Below are 21,007 nucleotides of genomic sequence, written 5' to 3' on the forward strand. Positions count from 1 at the left end.
TTTACTCACAGATCACATTTTCAATGACTATTTATGGGCCGAACTCCTGTGATAGAGAATGGGTTGGAAATTTAGTGGGGCTCTGGCAGAGGGAACAGTGATGGATGCTGAATGTGTGGAAGGCTGCTGGGGCTGCTGCTCCATAGAGGGCTAGAAGGGTGGGGCCAATACTAACTAAGGGCTCTGACTGGGGCGGGGCGCTGGGGCGGGGCGCTGGGGTGGGGCGCTGGGGCGGGGCGCTGGGGCGGGGCGCTGGGGCGGGGCAGAGCAGTGATGCCCTGAGATGGATCCCTGATGAAAGAAAGGAGTAGGAGCCGAGGCTTTTTTTTCTTTTTTTTAACCTGGTGGGCTCAGGAATTTTGCAAGGCCAAGAGTCCCCCCTCACACAGCAGTTTGTCAGCTGTCAGCAGTGCCCGACACAAGGAAATCCCAAGGCTCGATGTGAGGCCGCCTGCCGCATCTAGCAGAAGTGCCCGCTTGTTTTCAGCTGAAAAGAGGAAACATCAGATGTTGCTTTTCAAACAAAGACCCAGTTTCATGCTTAACACCACAAAGATGACTTGGTTTTCTGTTCTTAGGGGGAAAAAAAAGCCCAAAAGGAAAAGAAGAAGAAAAAAAGAAATAAAACCTTTGTTCTTTTGAAGTCAGAGCAAGCTATGTGAAATGAATTTTAACCAGGTTCTGCCAATATCTATCAGCACACAGCATTTCATAGTGTAGATAATAAGAGCCTGGAGAAAATGACAGGTGAGAAAGGGAATTCTGGAGACAAGCGCCTGAGTTTTCAATGTCCCGGTCAGACAAGGCCTGAGGAGGCCTTTCGGGATGGAAGTTGCGAAATTTTTTTTTTTAAAAAAGGGGCATTAAGCCAAGAATTGGAAGTGGATGTTAATTTTTCTTTTAAAGAGGCCTACCCAACTATTGAAAAACCAAAAAACAAAAGCAAACACCTGCAGTTGGTACAGAGAAAACTAAATAAAAAATGAACGCAATATGCAAGTAGTTATGCATGGTACTCATTACGTACCGTTTGGTCAGAGCGTTTATGAAGACCTCCTGTGGGTGAGACAAGGGGGTCAGGATTCCTTTTTGTGTAGATAAGAAAAGAAACCAAGACTCTAACCAATAAAAAAGACATGTCTTCCTCCCAAGACAGGATGGTAGGAGGCTCGGTGTGACCTCTGCGGAGGGGAGGGAGACAGGGTTGGAGAAATCAGCGGTAATGTAATCAAGAGAGCTCTGTGGAAGCTTTAGGTGCACGCACCCTTCTGAAAATAATGTTTTCTCAATTGCTTTATGACACAGGGGAGTTTTAAAAGACCTGGAAAAGCAAATGCTGCTGGTGATGAAAGACTGTAAGCACTAGGTCGGTGTTTAAAGCTGGCGGCTGTTTCTGGGACTCTGAAAAGAGAAGTCGAAAAGGCAGAAGCAAGTTCAATGAGCTGCTCTAATATGAGGTGTCCTCCCCCCCCCCCCCCCCCCGTAAATTCTCCACCAGGGGAAGTCGGCGTTAGGAACCATATTGCGCTGAGATTTACTGTGTATACATTAACCACTTCTGTATTTCCCCACAGTTTATCTTGTTCTATCCACCCCAGTCCCCACGCCCAGAGTTAGCTGTGCAGAGATTAAAAAACAAACAAACAAACAAAAAAACAAGCAAGTTAGATAAAGGAGAGGAAGGCAAAGTGGTAGAAAGGGTGGCAGGGTGCTCGTGAAGAGCAAGGCGCAAAGGAAATACTAATTCACCCGGCCCTGGGATTGTTTTGCCAGGATCCTCATTCCTCACCTACAGCAGCAGGCATTGGCACCAGGCTAATCTAAGACTCTTTCTAGACCCTGCAAACAAAACGCTTTCCATATTTATCCCAAGGATGAAATCGCCAACGGTGCATGCCTAACCTGGGGCAGATTTTAACTAGCGCACACAGAGAGCACTGATGACTTTAATTGCATTTTGTTGTATTTCCTATTAATCTTGGCATAGAATTGCTGGGGGTTCAGGCCAATGTGGAGGAAACAGCAGCTTAGAAAGTAATTATTGTGCAAGAAAGATTCCGTTTTAAAACTTTAATCTCAACTCACACTAGGTATTAGGCTAGTAAAGAGGCTGAACGTTTCTGAGTGTTGTTCTTTGAGAGCAGTGGTTCTCAACCTGTGCGTCTTGACTCCTGGGGGTGGGGTGGGGTTTACATATCATATATTTGCATTATGACTCATAACAGTAGCAAAATTACAGTTATGAAGTAGCAATGAAAATTTATTGTTGGGGGGGGGGTCACCACAACATGAGGAACTTTATTAAAGGGTCTCGGTGTTAGGAAGGTTGAGGGCCAACCACGGTTTGAGACTATGTGTGGTTTCTCCACTCCATCACTTCCAAGTGAAAGAAGGTTTGAGTTGCCCAGTTTCTTAGATGACCTTGACATTCCTGCTTCCTGATACGAGAGGATGTAAAATGGTGGGAATTGAGTTTTTTTTTTTTTTCTTTTTTAGTATATAATTGTCTCCTTGGGGTTAGATCACTGTTCCATGCCTGGGTTATCATGGAGAGGTTGGCATTCTAAGCTATTCTTAGTCCAGGGTGACTTCAGGCGAGGCATGTGTGTAATTGAGACTTAGAAAATGCTCGTGGCCGTTATCCAGCCTGCTCTAATTGTCATGTCTGTAGACTTAGGACCCCGCAGCCGTTTTCATGGTTTATACATACAGTAGCCTTCCTGTAAAGTACCATCCGCACATTCATCACAGAACCAAAGCCCTCTGATTCGTGTGTTAACATCTGAGTTTAAGTTGAAACCCTTATCAAATCCGTTCAGGACTCCTAAGTCCTTAGAGACTGTCCCGGCAACCGGGTCGGCAGCAAAGAGCAAAAGCCCGAAATACAGTAACTTGTACAAACTAAACCCCCAGGGATATGGCTCCACCTTAGCAAGGAATCCGTATAAGCTGGGACTGACTCCAGAATAAGCCAAGAAAATGAAACTCCTCCAGGAAAGAGATCCTCAGCTGGCTGCTGGAGGCAAGTCAGCTGCGCATGCTCACACCGTCTGCCCGCGATGTCCTTTCCATCCAAACTATTAGCATCGAAGCTTCTCCCACATCTTTTCTGCACCAATGATTAAAATAAAAGATTGAGGATTTAATGGAAAAAAACACAAATAATTACAGTTCTAGTCACTAGGCTTATGCTCATCCTGACACTGGATTTACTGTACATTTCTGGGGCAGAACATAGAAACAGACTACCAATTTCTGATCTAAAGAAATACAGACTAGAAAATAATACTCGATCCTAATTGTATGTTTTCATATGCTAATATAAACAGTACCAATTTGGAAAACTTAAGCATAGGAGACAATTTTGAGATCATTTTTTTTTAACATCATCCTCCATAGAGGAGAAAACTGTTCTAGAAATAGTTGCGTCTCTTCAACTCTCTAAAATTTCTTGAGTCTCTCAATAGATCTCAGACTTGTGTGTGTTTGTGTGTGAGACAATGCATATGGAATTATCCTGTCCTGGGACCGTGTGTGGATAAAAGGACTCAGGTTGAATTGTCGGACATGATGTCACCTTCTCTTGTATTCCCAGTAGAGGACACCTGGGTTGATATAATAAAATTTCTTGGATGTATCTGTTAATATAGCCAATGTTGTATACTTACTACTAACATTCCCAGAGCTTAATTTTTTGTCAACATCATATTATCAACTGTGGGTTTTCTTACCATTAAACATAGAATGTAAGAAAGAACAAATCTTGGCCTTGCTAAGTAGTAAAAACCATGTGGACAAATGTTGAGGCTCCAGATGATACAACACTTTCTATAAATGCACAGGAATTCTTAACCAGATCTGAAATCATATTTAATATTCATGAATAGAAATATTTTTCAAGATTAACTACATATATTAAGACGTGAGAACTTTTATTTAATTAGAAAACTCCATTAGATTTTGTTTTTTTTCCCGACCCCCCTACTTTGGAAATCTAACCAGTTACCTGCCATCTGAGAGTAATTACTAATGCCATCCACTTACACTTTCAGAAATGTCCTGCCCTAGGCAATAAATTAAACAATTTAATAATTGTTTACAATAAAAAAATAAAAAAAAGATGAAATTCAATCAAAGGATACATTTGTGGGAAAGTAAAAACTAAAACAAACAAGCATCAGACAACTGTCTCAAGCACCCAATGGCCAGGCATGATAAAAAGGCCAGGGGCAATAAAAACCAAGGCTTTAATTAGAACACTGTAACACTGTAGCAAATGGACAGTTGCCTTGCTAAAGCCGGAAAGCAAATAGAGTAGACATAGAACAGTAAAGAAAGTGTTGGGACATAAAAAACGGCAGGAAAAGTACCAACAAGGTCAAGAAAATGTGAAGCAAAAACAGTATTGAAGACTGGAAAAATGTTGATGCCCTTTTTGTTACAGTGAAATAACAGGGAGAAGATTGCCTTGGGGTTTAAAGTGAAGAGTCACACTCAATAAACCGCTCTGCTTTGGTTAGCCGACATCCAAGAAGAGTGTTAAAATACAGTTGGCTACTTTGTCATCACGTTTTAATTGTGTGTGTGTGTGTGTGTGTGTGTGTGTGTGTGTGTGTGTGTGTATGTGTGTGCACATCAAGCATATGCCATGGCCCACATGTGGACAGAGACCAACCTTGGCTCCTCACTCACCTTGCCTGAGGCAGGATCTCCTCTGCATTGTTGCATATATCAGGGTGGCTGGCCTGTGAACTTTCGGAGATTCTCTTGTTCCAGCCTCCCTCTCAATCTGGGAGCACTGGGATCTCAGGCCTGTCACTGGGTCTGGCTTTATGTATACTATGAGAATTTGAAATAAGGTCCTCGAGCTCACGCAGTAAGCACTTTACCCACTGCTATCTGCTCCCCAGCCCCTGCCTGTCTTGAAAACTCCTTGTAGCAGCAGCTGAAGCACTGTTCCAGTTTACCTGCATTCCTCTGCCCAGTGTGACCTTTGCCCGGTGTCTGGAAGCCAGTGTTCTGTACATTAGTTTTGTTTTGCTTTTATTGTGTTAAGTGATAGGGTAAATTTGATCTTTTTTTTTTTTTCTCTCTCTCTCCTCATAAAAGCAGAAAATTGTGCCTTACTTTCTTCTGACTTGTACAGCTTCAGAGAAGAGAGATCGGCCCTCATTCTTGCTCTATTTCTTTGGAGTTCTTTTTGTCTCCAGCTACTCAGAGGGTTTCCAGGGCTGGGCTGATTGGAAGCTGTAGGGAGCCGCCATTCTAAGATGGCGCTGGCTTCCTGGTAGCCTAGCTGTAAACAACTCCATATTTGGCTATGATGCACGAGTATGGTAATTGGCCTTATGTCCTCAGCCTATCCCGTGGCTCCCCGTGCTAGCATTCTGGCGGGACCCAATCCCAGTACGGCACGTTTGCCTGATTCCCTTTATAAGCAGCTGCAGTTTAGTTCTCGGGGCCCCTCACCTCCCGCTCTCCCTTGATCAAGAGGCGCTCCAATAAAGTGTGTTCTGAGACGGATCCTCGCATGGTGGTCGTTCTTCCTCGCTGGCCGAGGAGCTCGCCGCAACTGGTGCCGAAACCCGGGACGGGAAGGAAACTTCGGATACCAGGTGAGGGGTCGAAGAGGATTCAGAACTCAACACATGGAGCGGTGACGTCGGAAAGTTCTCCAGGAACGGTGACGTCGGTAAGTTCGCCAGGAACGGCGACGATGTCGGTAAGTTCTCCAGGTATGCTGATTGCTGGGATTATTCCGTTTGTGTTTGCTTTCGTGTTCCTTCTTATGATTATTAGAGAAGGACGCAGAGCATTAAGCAAGCACCAGGATAGTCTATCAGAATCAGACTTTAAAGGGGAGAACTTAAGTAGGCCTAAAAAGAAGAAAGAAAAGAATGAAGAAAAGGAAAATAAAAAAAATAAGCCAGAAAAGGAAGGAAATTCAGAAAAGAAAGGGAACCCTTTGTATCTAGTATTAGAGAAATTTGCAAAACTTGATTTCTCTGATAATGAATTAGATTCAGATGAGGAGGAAAATTCAGAGAAAGCCACCGCTGAATATGAGGAAGAGAAATACGGGTGGCAGTGGCGGCCTCCTCCTTATAATGTTTCTGCTGGGGTGAATGTGGAACCAATGGGGCCTTCGGGACCACATCCACCCCCGGCAACACCTTCGTATCCGCAAACAGGTGGAGGTTGTCATTTTATCAGGAGAGACACCTGGGCCCGGCTAGCATCCGCGTTTCTAGTCTTTGAAGATCTGCAAACAAACAACAGATATCACACATTACTTGTTATTCTAATCATTCTCAGAGATGGGGAATCCTTGTGCTGGCTGGGGGCCAGGTGCTAGGCATCACCTTTGCAGTGGAGGTTCAAACTGCTGCAGCTGGTCCCTGTCTCCAGAGATGCAGGCTTGGCCATTTCAGCCTCTTCAGGTGGAAGAAGTTAATGGCTCCAAACCATCCTTCATACCTCTACTTCCCTAAATGCACAGTTGAAAGGTGGCCTTATGGTGCTTAACCAGCGCATTGACTTGGTACAAGAACAAGTTGACATCCTTTGGCAGCTGGCCCAATTGGGCTGTGAGTGGAGAATGACTGGTTTGTGTCACTAGTGTGCAGAATGGTTCCCAAGCAGCGAATTTGTCTAAACAATTGTCTAGTTATCTTATAGGAAATTGGTCCGGAGAATTTGAAGAGACTCTGGAAAAGCTGAGAGTGGCGGTGGTGACCATCAACTCCACACGAGTGGACCTCAGCATGGCAGAGGGACTGTCCTCCTGGATTGCTTCTACCTTTTCCCTGTTTAGAATGGGTGGGGGTAGGGTATATTTTTGGCATGCTGCCTTGGAGGATGCGTGTTTTGTCTGTGGTTGGTCTGCCGTTTTCAAGCACGTACAAAAAAGGACAAGGTCATTATCACTCAAGCATTAGCTGCTTTGGAGTGTGGCTCCTCCCCCCAGATCTGGCTTTACCTAATATCCACACAGCCTTTGCACCCCCAGGACTGGTTAGTCCATTGCACTCCGGAAGGTGTGTGGACAATTAAGCACAGGATGCCAGGCTTGTGCACTGCACTTGAAGTGTAGGACATTTTCCTTCCTTCAAGGAGAGCAAGTGTGACTGCACATGGAGTCACATAGCCTTTGCACCCTTAGGACTGGTTAGTCCATTGCACTTGGGAAGGTATGTGGACCATTGTTACACGCATAGCCTTTGCACCCCTGGGACTGGTTAGTCCATTGCACATGGGAAGGTGTGTGGACAATTGTTACATGCATAGCCTTTGCACCCCAGGGCCTGGTTGGTCCATTGCACTCGGGAAGGTATGCAGGCAATTATGCACAGTTAACTCATCCTCGATCGGTCAACACATCATGAGGTGGGGACCTGATTGGATGAAATACTTGTGTTGCAGAAATCAGACCTATACTCTCTCCTGCGGCTTAATTAATAAAGAGGGGGGAGATGTAGGGAGCCGCCATTCTAAGATGGCGCTGGCTTCCTGGTAGCCTAGCTGTAAACAACTCCATATTTGGCTATGATGCACGAGTATGGTAATTGGCCTTATGTCCTCAGCCTATCCCGTGGCTCCCCGTGCTAGCATTCTGGCGGGACCCAATCCCAGTACGGCACGTTTGCCTGATTCCCTTTATAAGCAGCTGCAGTTTAGTTCTCGGGGCCCCTCACCTCCCGCTCTCCCTTGATCAAGAGGCGCTCCAATAAAGTGTGTTCTGAGACGGATCCTCGCATGGTGGTCGTTCTTCCTCGCTGGCCGAGGAGCTCGCCGCAGGAAGCAATTAGATGTTCACGTGACTTTGCAGGGTGTTCTTTAGACTTCATTTTCTCAGTGCTAACTGATCTTTCAGATCCGTAAGTTTGTAGTTTACAGCAGATCCGGATCATTACACATTTAAATATTTTCATATCGCCCCTTCCCAGGGCTGTATTTACACACCCATCAGCTTATTGCTATTGTGTGATGTATCCCGAGGCTATGTTCATTTCTCTATAGCCTTTTGCTTTTTTCACCTCTGTTTATTTTGAATAGTTATTATTTGATTTTAAATTCACCATTCTTGTCTTCTACAGTGTCTAACTTGTTCTGAATTCCTTCTTGGATATTTTTCACTTTACTAAAATTTTAAATCCCCATTTGAGTTTTTTATAAAACATGGATTTATTTCTATGGGATTGAAGACAGTTGCCAGTGTTTCTCAGCTAATTTAGCAATAGCACTCATTTATATGATATTTATTTTTAATCACCATACAAAGTGACAGGTTTCCTTGTGACATTTTCGTACATATTTAATTTTGTTCTTTCCCAGTCCCTGGCTCCCCCCCCCCCCTGCATTTCCTAACCACTTGTACTGCTGTCCCATTTCTACCTTTCAAATCACATGTATTCTAAAAAAACCTTCTCAAACCCTTGTCTTGTCCCCTTCCCTGGGCTGTTTTTAGTGTCCTGACCTTTGCCCACACTCACTCCCACTTGAATACACATATATAAAAATTAGAAAGTAGGATGTGTACACGAGACACAACCTGCAATATTTGTTTAGCTCATAATACAATATTTCCCAGTTACACCCGTTCTCTTATAGTTTTCACATTTTCATTTTCTTTACCACAATAAAATTTTACTGTGTGTGTGTAATATATTTTTATTATCCATTCATCTGTTGATGGAAAATGAGGCTGATTCCATTTCCTTGATGTCATGAATAAAATGGAAATAAACTTGACTGTCCACATAGCTCACTGGCAGACTATAAAGTCCTTTGTGTATATACCCAGGGACGGTATTGCTAGATCGTATGATATATATATATATATATATATATATATATATATATATGTATATAGATATATTTATAGATATAGATAGATAGATAGATAGATAGATAGATAGATAGATAGATAGATAGAATTGTTAATTTTTTAAAAAATAAACTTTCGGGGAGTGGGGCAGGAGCGGGGAGAACAAGGGAATCCGTGGTTGATATGTATAATGTTAAATTATATTGTAAAATAAAATAATAAAAAAATAAACTTTCACACTAATGTCCATAATGGCTATAGCAGTTTATACTCACCAGTAAATGCTAAAGATTCCTGTTTCTCCACATTCTTGCCAGCATTTGTTAGCATTTGTTTTCTGGGTGATAACCATCCTGACTGGACCAACCTAGAATCTTAGTTTATTGCATTTTCCTAATGAGTAAAGACGTTGAGCGCTTTTCTGAGTATTCACAAGCCATTTGCATGCCATCCTTTGAGGGTTCTCTGTTTAGCTCATCGGACCATTCACTGACGGTTGCATGGGGTTTTTTAATGTCGAATGCCTTCGGTTTTCTCTACATTTCAGAAAGCATTTCTTTGTAGAACACCTGCCAAAGATTTTTCCCACTCTGTAGCTTGTCTTTTCACTCTGTGGAGAGGTTTTTATACCTTTTGGAGTTTTTGATTTCACGAAATCCCATTTTTTTTTTCAATTCTTGGGGCTGTTTCTTGTGCTGGCAGGATACTATTCTGAAAGTTCTAGCCTGAATCTATGTGCTGAAGTGTTCTTCCCCCTATAACTTTGAACATCCAGGCTTTAAATTAAGGTCTTTGATTCACTGCTAACTGACTTTAACCAACAGTAAGAGCTATGGATCAAGTTTAATGATTCTGCAGGTGGATTTCCAGTTTTACTGGCACCATTAAATGAGCAAGCTGCCCTTTGCCCATGCGTGTTTTTGATATCCTTGTGAAAATTAGGCATCCATAAATGTGTGGGTTTATTTTTGAGTCCTCTATTTGTTCCCCTGGCTTGTATTTCTGTTTTTGTGCCGGTATCATACTGTCTTTGTCACTGTGGCTCTGAAGTATAGTTTGAAGTCAGGTTAAAAAAAAATAGAAGCACTATTTTAAACATACACCATTTTATCACTTTGAAAATTAGGGTTTGGGGCAACATGGTTTGGAAAATGGTACGCTACACAGAAAAACCTCTAACTTCCTCTTCTCTGGAAAGTATTCATTAGGTGCTATATTGGCTGCATTTGGTTTGATATCCAATGTGAATTAATGCAAAGAAGCATCCTTTTGATGACCGACAGGACACACAGCACAGGATGTGGTAGAAATATAAGCATAAGAACATAAGATGCTTTCCATAGTTTAAGGTAAGAGAAAGGATGGATAGTTACTTTTTACAATGTTTTGGTATTATCTCCTTTTTGTTCTTGTGTGAACAGGTAGCTACCCAATTCTCTGTAATGATCACTTCCACATTTTATGTTTGGATTCCTGTATTAAGAAGGCCAGACTATCTACATCTCTTATAACTCATGTACTAGGTGAGGACTATAATAGCTATCATTTGTGCTGGACTAAAATTGTGATTAAAAAATAAGATAGCTGACATATATAGCCATTTCTGGTTTGTGATTAAAAAAAATCACACACCACATGCCTATATTATTTCTTATATAACAGAAATAAAAAATAGACACCTGACATAGATGATTGTATTAACTGGTTCTTATTTATCCCACCTCTTAATTATTACAAATAAACACTTAAAATTACGCTATTGTTTTAGAGCCATTTCTTTATATTTAAAACTGTATCCTTTAACTAAATAGGACAAAGCTGATTCATTTTTGTAATTACTTAATATTTATTATCAGTGAAATACTATTCCTAAATAGATACCCTGCTGTGTTTGTCGATCCCCTTTTCTTTATTTTTCTAACTTATTAAGAGATTAAGAATATAATAATGTCTGATAATATTGTTAATTTAAATATGTGCATAGCAGCTCTTTAGGAATAGAATTTTTCTTAGATATTTACTATACTGACCAGATGCACTACACTGGTATGTTGTAGCCAACTCTTGATCTATGGATAAAGGAACATCATGTTATTAAAGACAGTTTACTACAATTTAAATGATAAATAAAATGTAATTTCTGATAAAAAAAAAAACAAGCAACAGACAGGCAGGCTAGTTGACTGACATTTTAGACTGTGCTATCTTTAGTTTTGGAACAAATGGTTAATTTTCATTTCCCAAAGTTGCTGTTGTACTTTCTCAATGAAGTGTTTTAATTTTCACATTGACAGCCAATCAAAAAGAATCTATTACAAATGATCAAAGCACACACTTCATAGGCCAGTTTCCTAAAATGACAAGCAGGACAGCTTTGTGAAAGAGAAAGTTGATATGCGCTCTAATCTCCATATCTTGATGCTCAGCACATCATGTTACCTTAGTTGAAATGTGTTTTGTTCTCCAAGTTTTCACTAAGTGTTTTCTCTTTAAACACTTTTTACCAGGGAGTGAGTGCTGGGAAAGAGAGAGGTTACCAATGGTGTAATGACTGTTTCACTGACTTACACCACTTAAAAACTGACTGGCTTTCTAATGTCTGACCCTAAACTCTAGTCCATGAATTGAAAGACAAATGAAAATGAGAAGAAAGAAGAAAAATCAAGATTTTCCTATTGATAATGTTAGCCACTATGGGAAAGGTTACATAGTGGATGGGAAACCAAGACATCAATGACACAACTCTGAATTAAGTGTAAGTGTGCCTAGGAGACTCCAGCGGACAAAACAGAAGATGGTTTTAGATGCTCAAGCAAGGTATCTCCTGAAAATGTTTGAAGCAATGGGAAATTTCCTTGGCCATTTAAGGTGTATGACAGACACGATGTTTCCATATTTGTAAGAGAAGTCATAGCAAGCTCCAAGGTGCACTTTCTAAGGTTGAACAAAGGGTTGGTGTTTATGGCTCCTTTTGCCTAAGACTTCAGTGCTTGTAGAACTCAGACTATGGAGAAATCTAAGATGGGTTTTCTTACTGACTACTGCTAAGCTGGTCATTGTGTGAGCTGAAGAGATTCTCATAAAGGCAATTAAGTGAGTTCATAGCTGTCATGGCCAGATCATGCACATGGCCCAGACCCATCTCTTTGCAAAATTTGTGGGTCAGAGAGATTTCTGAATGGGGTGTAGAGGAATAGGGAGAGATTCCTGAATTGTGGACTGTAGCTGAAAGTTTTCCTGTGTCTTGCCCAGTCGGCAGCCACTCAGACCCAAATAAACACACACAGGCTTATAATATTTTAAACTATTGCCATGGCAGGCTTCTTGCTAGCTAGATCCTATATCTTAAATTAATTCATTTCTATAAATCTATACTTTGCTACATGGCCTGTGGCTTACCAGTATCTTTACATCTTGCTTCTCCTGGCAGGGGCTAGCAGTGTCTCTCCTCTCCTTTTTTCTTTTCAGAGTAGATTCAATAATCTACCCTTATCATGTCTATGGCCTATATTTCCATATCATATCCTCCTTTCTTCTTTAGAAGGATATTGACTATGACCAATAACAATTTGTAAGCAACAACTTAAACCAAGACAAACATCCATAATCCATTTTTGGGGGAATGTGGACATAATATTCTAGGCTACTTCCTGCTGATAAAGGGTACTGTATTCTTATGGGGATCCTGAGAAACTTAAGAATTCTGATCAAGTCCTGACTTGAATAGTCTGTGAGGCTGCATTGTCTGAGCCAATTGCCTTGAAATTGTTCTGAATGTTTGATCATCTGAGCCATGGTATCATCAGGGACCTTTCAGGGGTCTTGGCTGGTCAAGCAATATTAGCCTGGAAGTAATCCACAGGTTCTCATTTTCTGTGGAAACAAAAGTAGAACCTCTTTTCCAAAGCAACTTATCCTTAGACATAAATTTTGAAATTGAGATAACCTTTAAAATATATATATATATTGATTTAACTCAGCAGTTTTTATAATCAAATACCTCTCTGCAGTTAAAAAATCCTAAAGATAATATAATCCAGACTCTCCATAATTTCCATCTTTAGATGGCTTATTTTTTTATATTACTTTTACTGTCTCTTTAAAAGACTTTATTTTTTAAAACTATTTCTTTATATAACTGTCTATATTCATTTTCCTCTGTCTTCCAAGACTACATACATTTTTAAACACATTGTAAACTGTTTAGGGTTTATTAATCTGAATCTGTTTTATTGTGAATCTATTGCTTTTAATTGCAGCATTACTAGGACTAAAATAGCAGCTTTAGCTGCTGGCTCTACCCATCTCAGGTTTCCAACATTCACATGTTTACCTCCAGCTTTAGGGGAACCATGCTCATTGCTGGACTCTGGGACGCAGTGGGTCGATGCCTTCATCTAGCAGCATGTAGCCCCCAAACCATTTTTTTGTACTAACAAAAGCTAAATCCACCATGCAGTGTGCTACGCAGCTCTCAGACACCACTGTGTACAGTGGCAGGAATCCACCATTCTGCACTCAAGCCTATATGCCATGAACCCGCCATACTGTAGCTCAAGTCCGCAGGTCGGCATCTCTGTATCACAGCTTTTCTGAAAGACACAACTAGAAAGCTGCTCTTGACTCTGTTTTAGAACCTTTTATTTTAAAACTTTCTCACCTTTTGGGTGGAAATTCTTGCTTCATGTCTGGGTGCCAGTGGACTGTTCTCTACCAGTCACAATGTAATCAATCCATGCAAGTCCTAGATTCATCATTTGTCCCTGACATTCAGCCAACTCCTTTTTCCTCTGTAGCTAGAGTTATTCTCTTTTGACCACCCCAACATTCACCATATTTATTTTAAGAAAAGTCAATGTTGGTTTTTTCAGTTTGCACAAAAACTTTGGAAGCAAAGCCTCACTGTGATTATTCTGCAAGTACCTAACAGGGTTATTTGTTGGGGCTTAAAACACAAAGGCTGACATTCCTTCTGTGTAGAGGGAGCCAAAAATATATATGCCACAACTATATATTTTTTGGCTAGTAAAATAACCTTTTAATTCTTTGAAAACAAAAAGCTTATGTACATGCATAGACACACACAGAAGCACAGACGTACACAAAAGCACCGGCTGATTTTTGATCATTTACTCATTAACCAGAAGAATAAAACCCCCACTAGAGTAGGAATCAAAGTAGGAATCACAGTATGAATCAAGAGATCCCTAAATAGATAAAAAGAGGGCTTAATGTTAGTTGGAGGCTAAAGTATTCATCAGAACTTTACTATGGCTAGGAAGAGAGATGCTGAGACCAGAGCTGACTCAGTCACCCCTCTCCTTAGGTACTCCCCCCCAAACAAAGTAGTATTGGCCTTTTCTCAGATTCCTTCTTAAGGATAACAACAGTAACATTGACAGCTCTATTTAATTGAGTAATAAGTCTAGGCACCTTAAAGGACAATGAAGTATTTTACATATGTTATTTCTGTTATTCACTATAAATCAAAAGTGTGTCTGTATTGGCTACTTTTCTATTGTAATAAAACACCATGATCCAGGCAACTTATAAAGGAAGATTTTATTTGGCTTATGGTTCCAGAGAGTTCAAGTCCATGATGTTGGCAGACATGGAATTCCATGAGAGGAGACATGGTGGCAGGAACAGGAAAACAAAAGCTAACATTGTGTACCACAAGCACACAACCAGACAGATCAAAGTCAAAATGCCGAGAGTCATTTTTCTCTTAAAACCTTCATCAAGCCGGGTGGAAGTGGCACATGCCTTTATTCCCAGCACTCTGGAGGCAGAGCCAGGTGGATCTCTGTGAGTTTGAGGCCAGCCTGGTTTACAGAGTGAGATCCAGGACAGGCACCAAAACTACACAGAGAAACCCTGTCTTGAAAACAACAACAACAACAAAACAAAACAACAACAACAAAAAACCCTGGATCCAATGACACACTTCCTCCATCAAGGTTATACCTCCAAAATCTGAGCCAAGTGCTCAAATCCAAAGACTATGGCAGACATCTCATTCAAGGTCTCTTTCTATTTTTCCCTTTAGTGTGGAGCTTCTGAATGCTGTGCAATTCGGTCTGACTACATAATAACCAGAAGTATTAAAGCAGAACAGAGTCAAGTTTGTAGCAAGAATCTTAGAGAGTCTTATTAATAAAATCAAACCTGGGGCCAGTTATTGGGGTGAAATGCTGGATGGTCAGCGAGACAGAACAAGCCACAGCTAACCTCACCTGGCCAACTTCTCAGCTGGTCTTGTTTCCTCAGACTGGAAGCCTCTGTGTCCTCATATCCAAATGGCTCTCAGCTGAACTGTGCTGCTAGAAGCCTAAAAGCTTAACCAGCCAAATGCTTAACCAGCCAAATGCTGCTAGTTTCTCGTCTTCACGCCTTATATATCTTTCCTTTCTACCATCACTCCCTGGGATTAAAGGCGTGTGTCACCATGCCTGGCCAGTTCCAATGTGGCCTTGAACTCATAGAGATCCAGAGGGATTTCTACTTCTGGAGTGCAAGGATTAAAGGTGTGAGTGCCACCATATTTAAGCCTTTGTATCTAGTGGCTGTTCTGTCTCTGACCCCAGATAAGTTCATTAGGGTGTACAATATTTTGGGGAACACAATACCACCGTACAAGTTTATCAATTCCCCTGCTTTATCAAGGACCCTTTCAGGCTCTCTATCCTCTTTCATAGCACCGGCTCTATACCAAGACTCAATACACTCAATGGGCAAGATCTAGGTGTGGCCAGCCATTGGGCTTCATAATTCCTGGCCTGTATTCTGACTGATGTAGCCTTTCTTTTGTGTCTTGTGGATCTCAATGAGTAGTGGCCACATATCTTGGAGGAAATACGGAATATATAATGATTCTGGAGAATCAATGGCAACGGGCCTTATGCTCTCCATTTTAGCAATGGAACTGAAATGCTCCAAAGTTGTAATTTACCCAAGATCATATGGTTACAAGGGGCAGTAGAGATGCCCATCTGTGGGCTACATACAATTAGTTTTTGTAATATAGGAATTAATCACATTCTAGAAATAAGAAATTGTATTTAGATTCATTCTCCTAGAACAAGGTAGATAAGTTGCCTTTGAAAATTCACAACTGCCTTGGAAATAAATGCTAATTCTTAGTTCTTGGTGAATGAAATAACTTGGTAAGATATAAAGATGACCGTCATAGGGTGAGTATTTCAGAAAATGGTGGAGGGTGCTGGATTTTGAAGGAGAAAATTGAACACAGAAACCGAAAGGAATTGATTGATTTTACCACTTCAGAGGCTCTGAGTTTTCCAGACTCCTTATGTGAGGCTTCGTGAGTGTCAAGAATAAATCAGAGAAAATGTCTTAGTCACATATCCTTCCTAGGTCCCTAGGCTGTCTGTGATTCATGTATTAGTCTTTCATCTCCTGAAGAATGTGTGAGGCTTCTATAGGGACAACCAGCTTTTTCAACTACATTCAGTAAAGTTAAGTGGTACAGAGGGTTTCATCAGATGAGGCATCAACAAATGTCAACAAAAAGGGAAAGTTTATTCATGTTTGAAGCATAGTAATTTGTGGAGAGAAAGCTTTACTATAACAAGAGTGTATACCATGCTTTTAAAGACTTCCTTGATATTCTTTTTGATAGTTATTGGCTTGACAAAACGTTATAGCCTCAAAGAACTTCATCAAAAGTAGAAAATTAATCAATACAAGGTAAAAAATGTATGCAGTTTTCAAGATTCTTCCTCCTTCTTAACAGTGGAATATCCATTTAAGCAAGATAATCAGAAGTGAAATTGTGAGGAGGGAGGCAAGATGGCTGCTAAATGCAGGTCCTGTGGGTGAGTTGGCTGCAGAACTAGTCAAGGAAGCACAGGAGAAAATATGCTTCAATGGTAGACAAACCGAAGAAAGAAAGAAAGAAAGAAAGAAAGAAAGAAAGAAAGAAAGAAAGAAAGAAAGAAAGAAAGAAAGAAAGAAAGAGAGAAAGAGAGAGAGAAAGGGAGAGAGAGAGAGGGAGGGAGGGAGGGAGGGAGGGAGGGAGGGAGGGAGGGAGGGAGAAAACTCTAGAAGAAGGACAGAAAGTGTTAGAAAGCATAGACTACATGAAGGATAAGGAAAACGTAACTGACATCTTCAACTCAGGCCTCTCAGTTGTGAGCAGTAATCTAACTCACAAAAATTCCAGCAACCCCCATCATAGCAGCAGACCAGTGTTCTGAGCTCTGTAGGACCCATCCGTTGTATGTTGGAACGTAAAGCCCAGCCCAAGGTCTTACTGACCAGAAAGTGATTCATTTGCTCCAAAGAAGTAACTGACTTTGGATGTTTTTTAATTATCGGAACTCCAAAAACCACAGCACTGCTAGATGAAGAAAGTCCATGAGAATTAAGGACAACGTTTGGTTTACAATATTAAAATTACAGGATTTTTCCATATAATAAAGGGGGAAAGACATGGAAATGAATTCCATTAAGTTATAAAACTTACTAAATCTTCAAGAATAAGAATGTATAGACATCCAGTTTCAAGAGGTTCAAGGGAACCTAGCTAAATCCAACAAAAACAGGCTTTGACCAAGACATGTTCAAATAGACAAAGGATATATCTGAAAGTACCAAGAGAAGGGTATCAACTCCCATGTTAGGAAAAGTCTATCAGGCTCACAGTGGAGTTCTAAGTGAAAACCTTGCAGGCAAGAAGAGAATGAGCATATATATTTCTTTATATATATATTTCTTTCAGTGCTGAAAGAAAAATATTGACAACTAATAATACTATAGTCAATGAACTTTTCCTTCAAAGCCGGAGGAAAAGTATTTCTCTGGTAAGCAGAAAGTAAGGGAATTCATCACCACTAGTCAAGCCCTACAAGGAATACCTATGGTTGTCCTACAATATAAATGAAAAGATGATAACTATCATCATAAAGTCACAGGAATATATAAAACTTGCTTGAAGAACAGATATATGAAAGTAAAATGAAGAAAATTAAACCTCATCATGAGAGAAAACAACTAAGTCACAAAAATAAACAATAAAATAGTAGAAAGCGAAAATATGCAAAGCAAGTGGGATTGAATTGGCAAAATGCAAGAAGGAAGTTTATTCTTATGAATAATAACCCTGCATGTCATGGACTAAATTAATCAACCAGTTGAGTGGATAAAAGAATAAAACTCAACTCTACTGTCTCTAAGAAACTCTTGAAAGAGAAGGGATAAAAAAGACAATTTTGCAAGTGGAAACCTAAAAAAAGCAAGAATGTCTTAGTTAGGGTTTCTATTGCTGTGGAGAGACACCACGACCCTGTCAACTCTTAGAAAGAAAAACATTTAGTTCAGGTGGGTTACATTTTCAGAGGTTTAGTCCATCATCATTATGGTGCAACATGCTGGCATCCAGGTAGACATGGTGCTGGAGAAGTAGCCAAGTGTCCTACATCTTGACTTGCAGGCAACAGGAAGTGGTCTGAGACACTGGGTGTAGCTTGAGCATATATGAGACCTCAAAGCCCATCTCCACAGTGACACACTTCCTCAAACAAGGCCACACCCACTCCAAGAAAGCCATATCTAATAGTGCCACTCTCTTTGAGGGCCATTATTTTTTTCAAACTACCACATAAAGTAAAAGAGACTTTAAATAAAAGGAAATAAAAAGAGACAAGGTCATTTTGTGTTGATGAAAGAATCAGCGATTAAGAAGATAGGAAAATGATAAGCATTTGCATCCAACATGGGACCATCCAAATGCAAAAAGCAAATTTTATTACATGGAATGAGAGAAATGTCTCTTCGTACAGTAACAGAGACACCTCAACATCTACTTACCTCGATGGATTGATCTTTGAGACAGATATCCAATAAAGAAACATCTGTGTTAAACTATACCATAGAGCAAATAGATTAATGGACAATTACAGAACATTTCACCCAGCAACAACATTCTTCTCAACACCCATGGAACATTGCCCAGAATGGAGAATATGTTAGGTTACATACCAAATCCCAATACACTTTAAAAGGCTTAAATTGCACTATGTATTGTCATGGACCACAATAGAGTAAAACAATATGGAGAATGGAAGCATAGAAATACATAGAAATTGAATAATGTGATCCTAAATAACCAACGGGTAATGGAAGAAATTAAAACAGAAATGGACACTTTTTATAGACACTAACAAATTGATAATACAGCATTTACTGAAATTCCTGTAACCTCTTCCAAACAAAACCATCAAATGAGGACCAAATGTTCAAATACATGCACCCATGGGGGGCATTTCTCATTCAAACCATCACACAAGTCAAAAATAAATATAAGCAAAAAAATGCACACAGAGAGGAGGGATTCTGGCTCTTCTTTAGTGCAGTAAAAGATGTTTGAAATAGCCACAGGTCATCATATTATTTTATACTTGCTTAAAATTGTGTATAATGTACACTTGAGTGAAGTTGTGCCACTTGAGATAGTAATGCATCCTGTAAGAACCACAGACTAACAAAAATCCCAGTATCAGGCATGAAAAACCCCTTTGGGTTGTTGATCACGGGAACTCCAGAGACTCCTGGGGCAATGTAGGCTAGTTACTGTTGTCCGTTTTTGACTCCAGAAGTGGAAGGTAGATCCCTATTGCTGGAAACATCAAGCACTTTGGACATAAGACGTGAAGAATTCGAGCTGGTTCTAACTCAAAAACTGCCTCCCTGAGAACTACCTTTCATATTACCAGAAGGTACTATATAAGATTCTAAGGGAGGAAACCAATCAATAGTCCTTCCTGGCTGTGATGGTTATAAACCATACAAATTATCAGCAAGGCAATGTAGCCCCCAAAAAGTGATGGAGGCACCTATGTCTTGTGGTAACCAACTGATGTCTACTTAGACTTAAGGCCCATTCAACAGGAGGGAAATTATGCCTGGTACTAGAAATCTAGACAGCCACCCCGGCTAGATCTTCTAGGTTTACATTTTAAAGCTGATCACGCAAAGCAGTCACCTCCATAGGGTCCCACAGTGGCCCTTGGTATATTAAAGGATATTGAGGGGGGTAGTTAATTAACCAAACTCTCTGAGGATTTTTTTTACAAAATATTAAATACATTATTTTCTTCTGAAATACGATTTTATAGGAAAAGTATGTAATACTATACCATGCATTTGTCATTTTATCAACTTGGCCACAAAATCTAATAATACTTAGCATTTTGGAATTTAAATGTTATGATAGTGTTCTCTGATTAGTGTTGATATACAGGATTTACAGGATTGAAACACGGCAGAGGGAGAAATATATATATTTCTGCCACAACCACTTACATTTTAGCGATAAGAGTAAAACTCTTGGTCAGAAACCGCATTTATTTTGTGAACTCATTCCACAAAAGCATATGCATTTCAATTATTATAGATCTCCTGACATGACTAAGTTTTCATTTTCTCTCATACTTTCCTGCCAAGATTATAGTTATTGCATAATTACTTGATATGTATTATGATTTCTAAGAAAAAAGTGGTGGTATATTTTCCTAAACGATGTTTAGAAAAGTAGTGGTTAAGCTGTCACAATACAGCTTGACATTTTCAAACAACTGCCTAGACTGAAGAGCTCAGATGTTTAGAAATGTTCTATAAAAAAAATGTTAGGGAAAATTTTACCTCCCTTTCACATTCAATGATAGGAACAGGTTCAGGTGAACTCTTTATCAAGCGTTTCTTTTTTCACGTCACGCATGTTCAAATTCACATGTTCACAGATGTGACAATTGTAAGGGATTTTTCTGGAACACTTGTGTTTCAAGGATGGGAGACTACTAGGTAAGATAATTATGTAGGGCAGCATTGTGACATCACACTTGAGAGACTGGCGACGCCTTTGAGATTTTTTTGTTGACTGAGTTGAAGGAGCAACCAAGCAAAAGCATCATGGTTGGTTTCCCAGTTGTCTTTGGAGCAGGGAGGATTGCTTGGTAAATCCTTCCTTTTTCTTTTCTGTGACAAAGTTTTAATTTCTACTCACACATCCATGCCAAGTGAATTGTACTCCAAGGGTTTTTAAAAATGATGTGCGAAATATTTATTGTAGTAGAATGTTTTCCTCCACTGTTCCAAAAAGCTTAAAGTGACCAAATAAAAATCATCATTCAAATAGAAGCCATTTTGAACAGGCCATAA

At 40.1% G+C, this 21,007-nt stretch overlaps 1 long non-coding RNA gene across 3 annotated transcripts; it reads right to left on the minus strand.

Annotated features, from left to right (window-relative positions):
- Positions 1-289: 289 nt before the first annotated feature.
- Positions 290-20,627, minus strand: LOC121824052 (uncharacterized). Of its 3 annotated transcripts, XR_013046094.1 has the most exons (6): positions 20,492-20,627; positions 10,858-10,896; positions 2,928-3,109; positions 1,265-1,401; positions 1,028-1,181; positions 290-487 (listed from the first exon to the last, which is right to left on the minus strand). It is a non-coding gene; the product is annotated as an uncharacterized LOC121824052 (long non-coding RNA). The 3 variants fall into 3 exon arrangements; XR_013046092.1 differs by having other exon boundaries at positions 1,028-1,401; XR_013046093.1 differs by lacking the exon at positions 10,858-10,896 and having other exon boundaries at positions 1,028-1,401; positions 20,492-20,616.
- Between the last annotated feature and the right edge of the window lie 380 nt (positions 20,628-21,007).

The sequence above is a fragment of the Peromyscus maniculatus genome, chromosome 19 (genome assembly GCF_049852395.1).
Source record: "Peromyscus maniculatus bairdii isolate BWxNUB_F1_BW_parent chromosome 19, HU_Pman_BW_mat_3.1, whole genome shotgun sequence".
Lineage (NCBI taxonomy): Eukaryota > Metazoa > Chordata > Mammalia > Rodentia > Cricetidae > Peromyscus > Peromyscus maniculatus.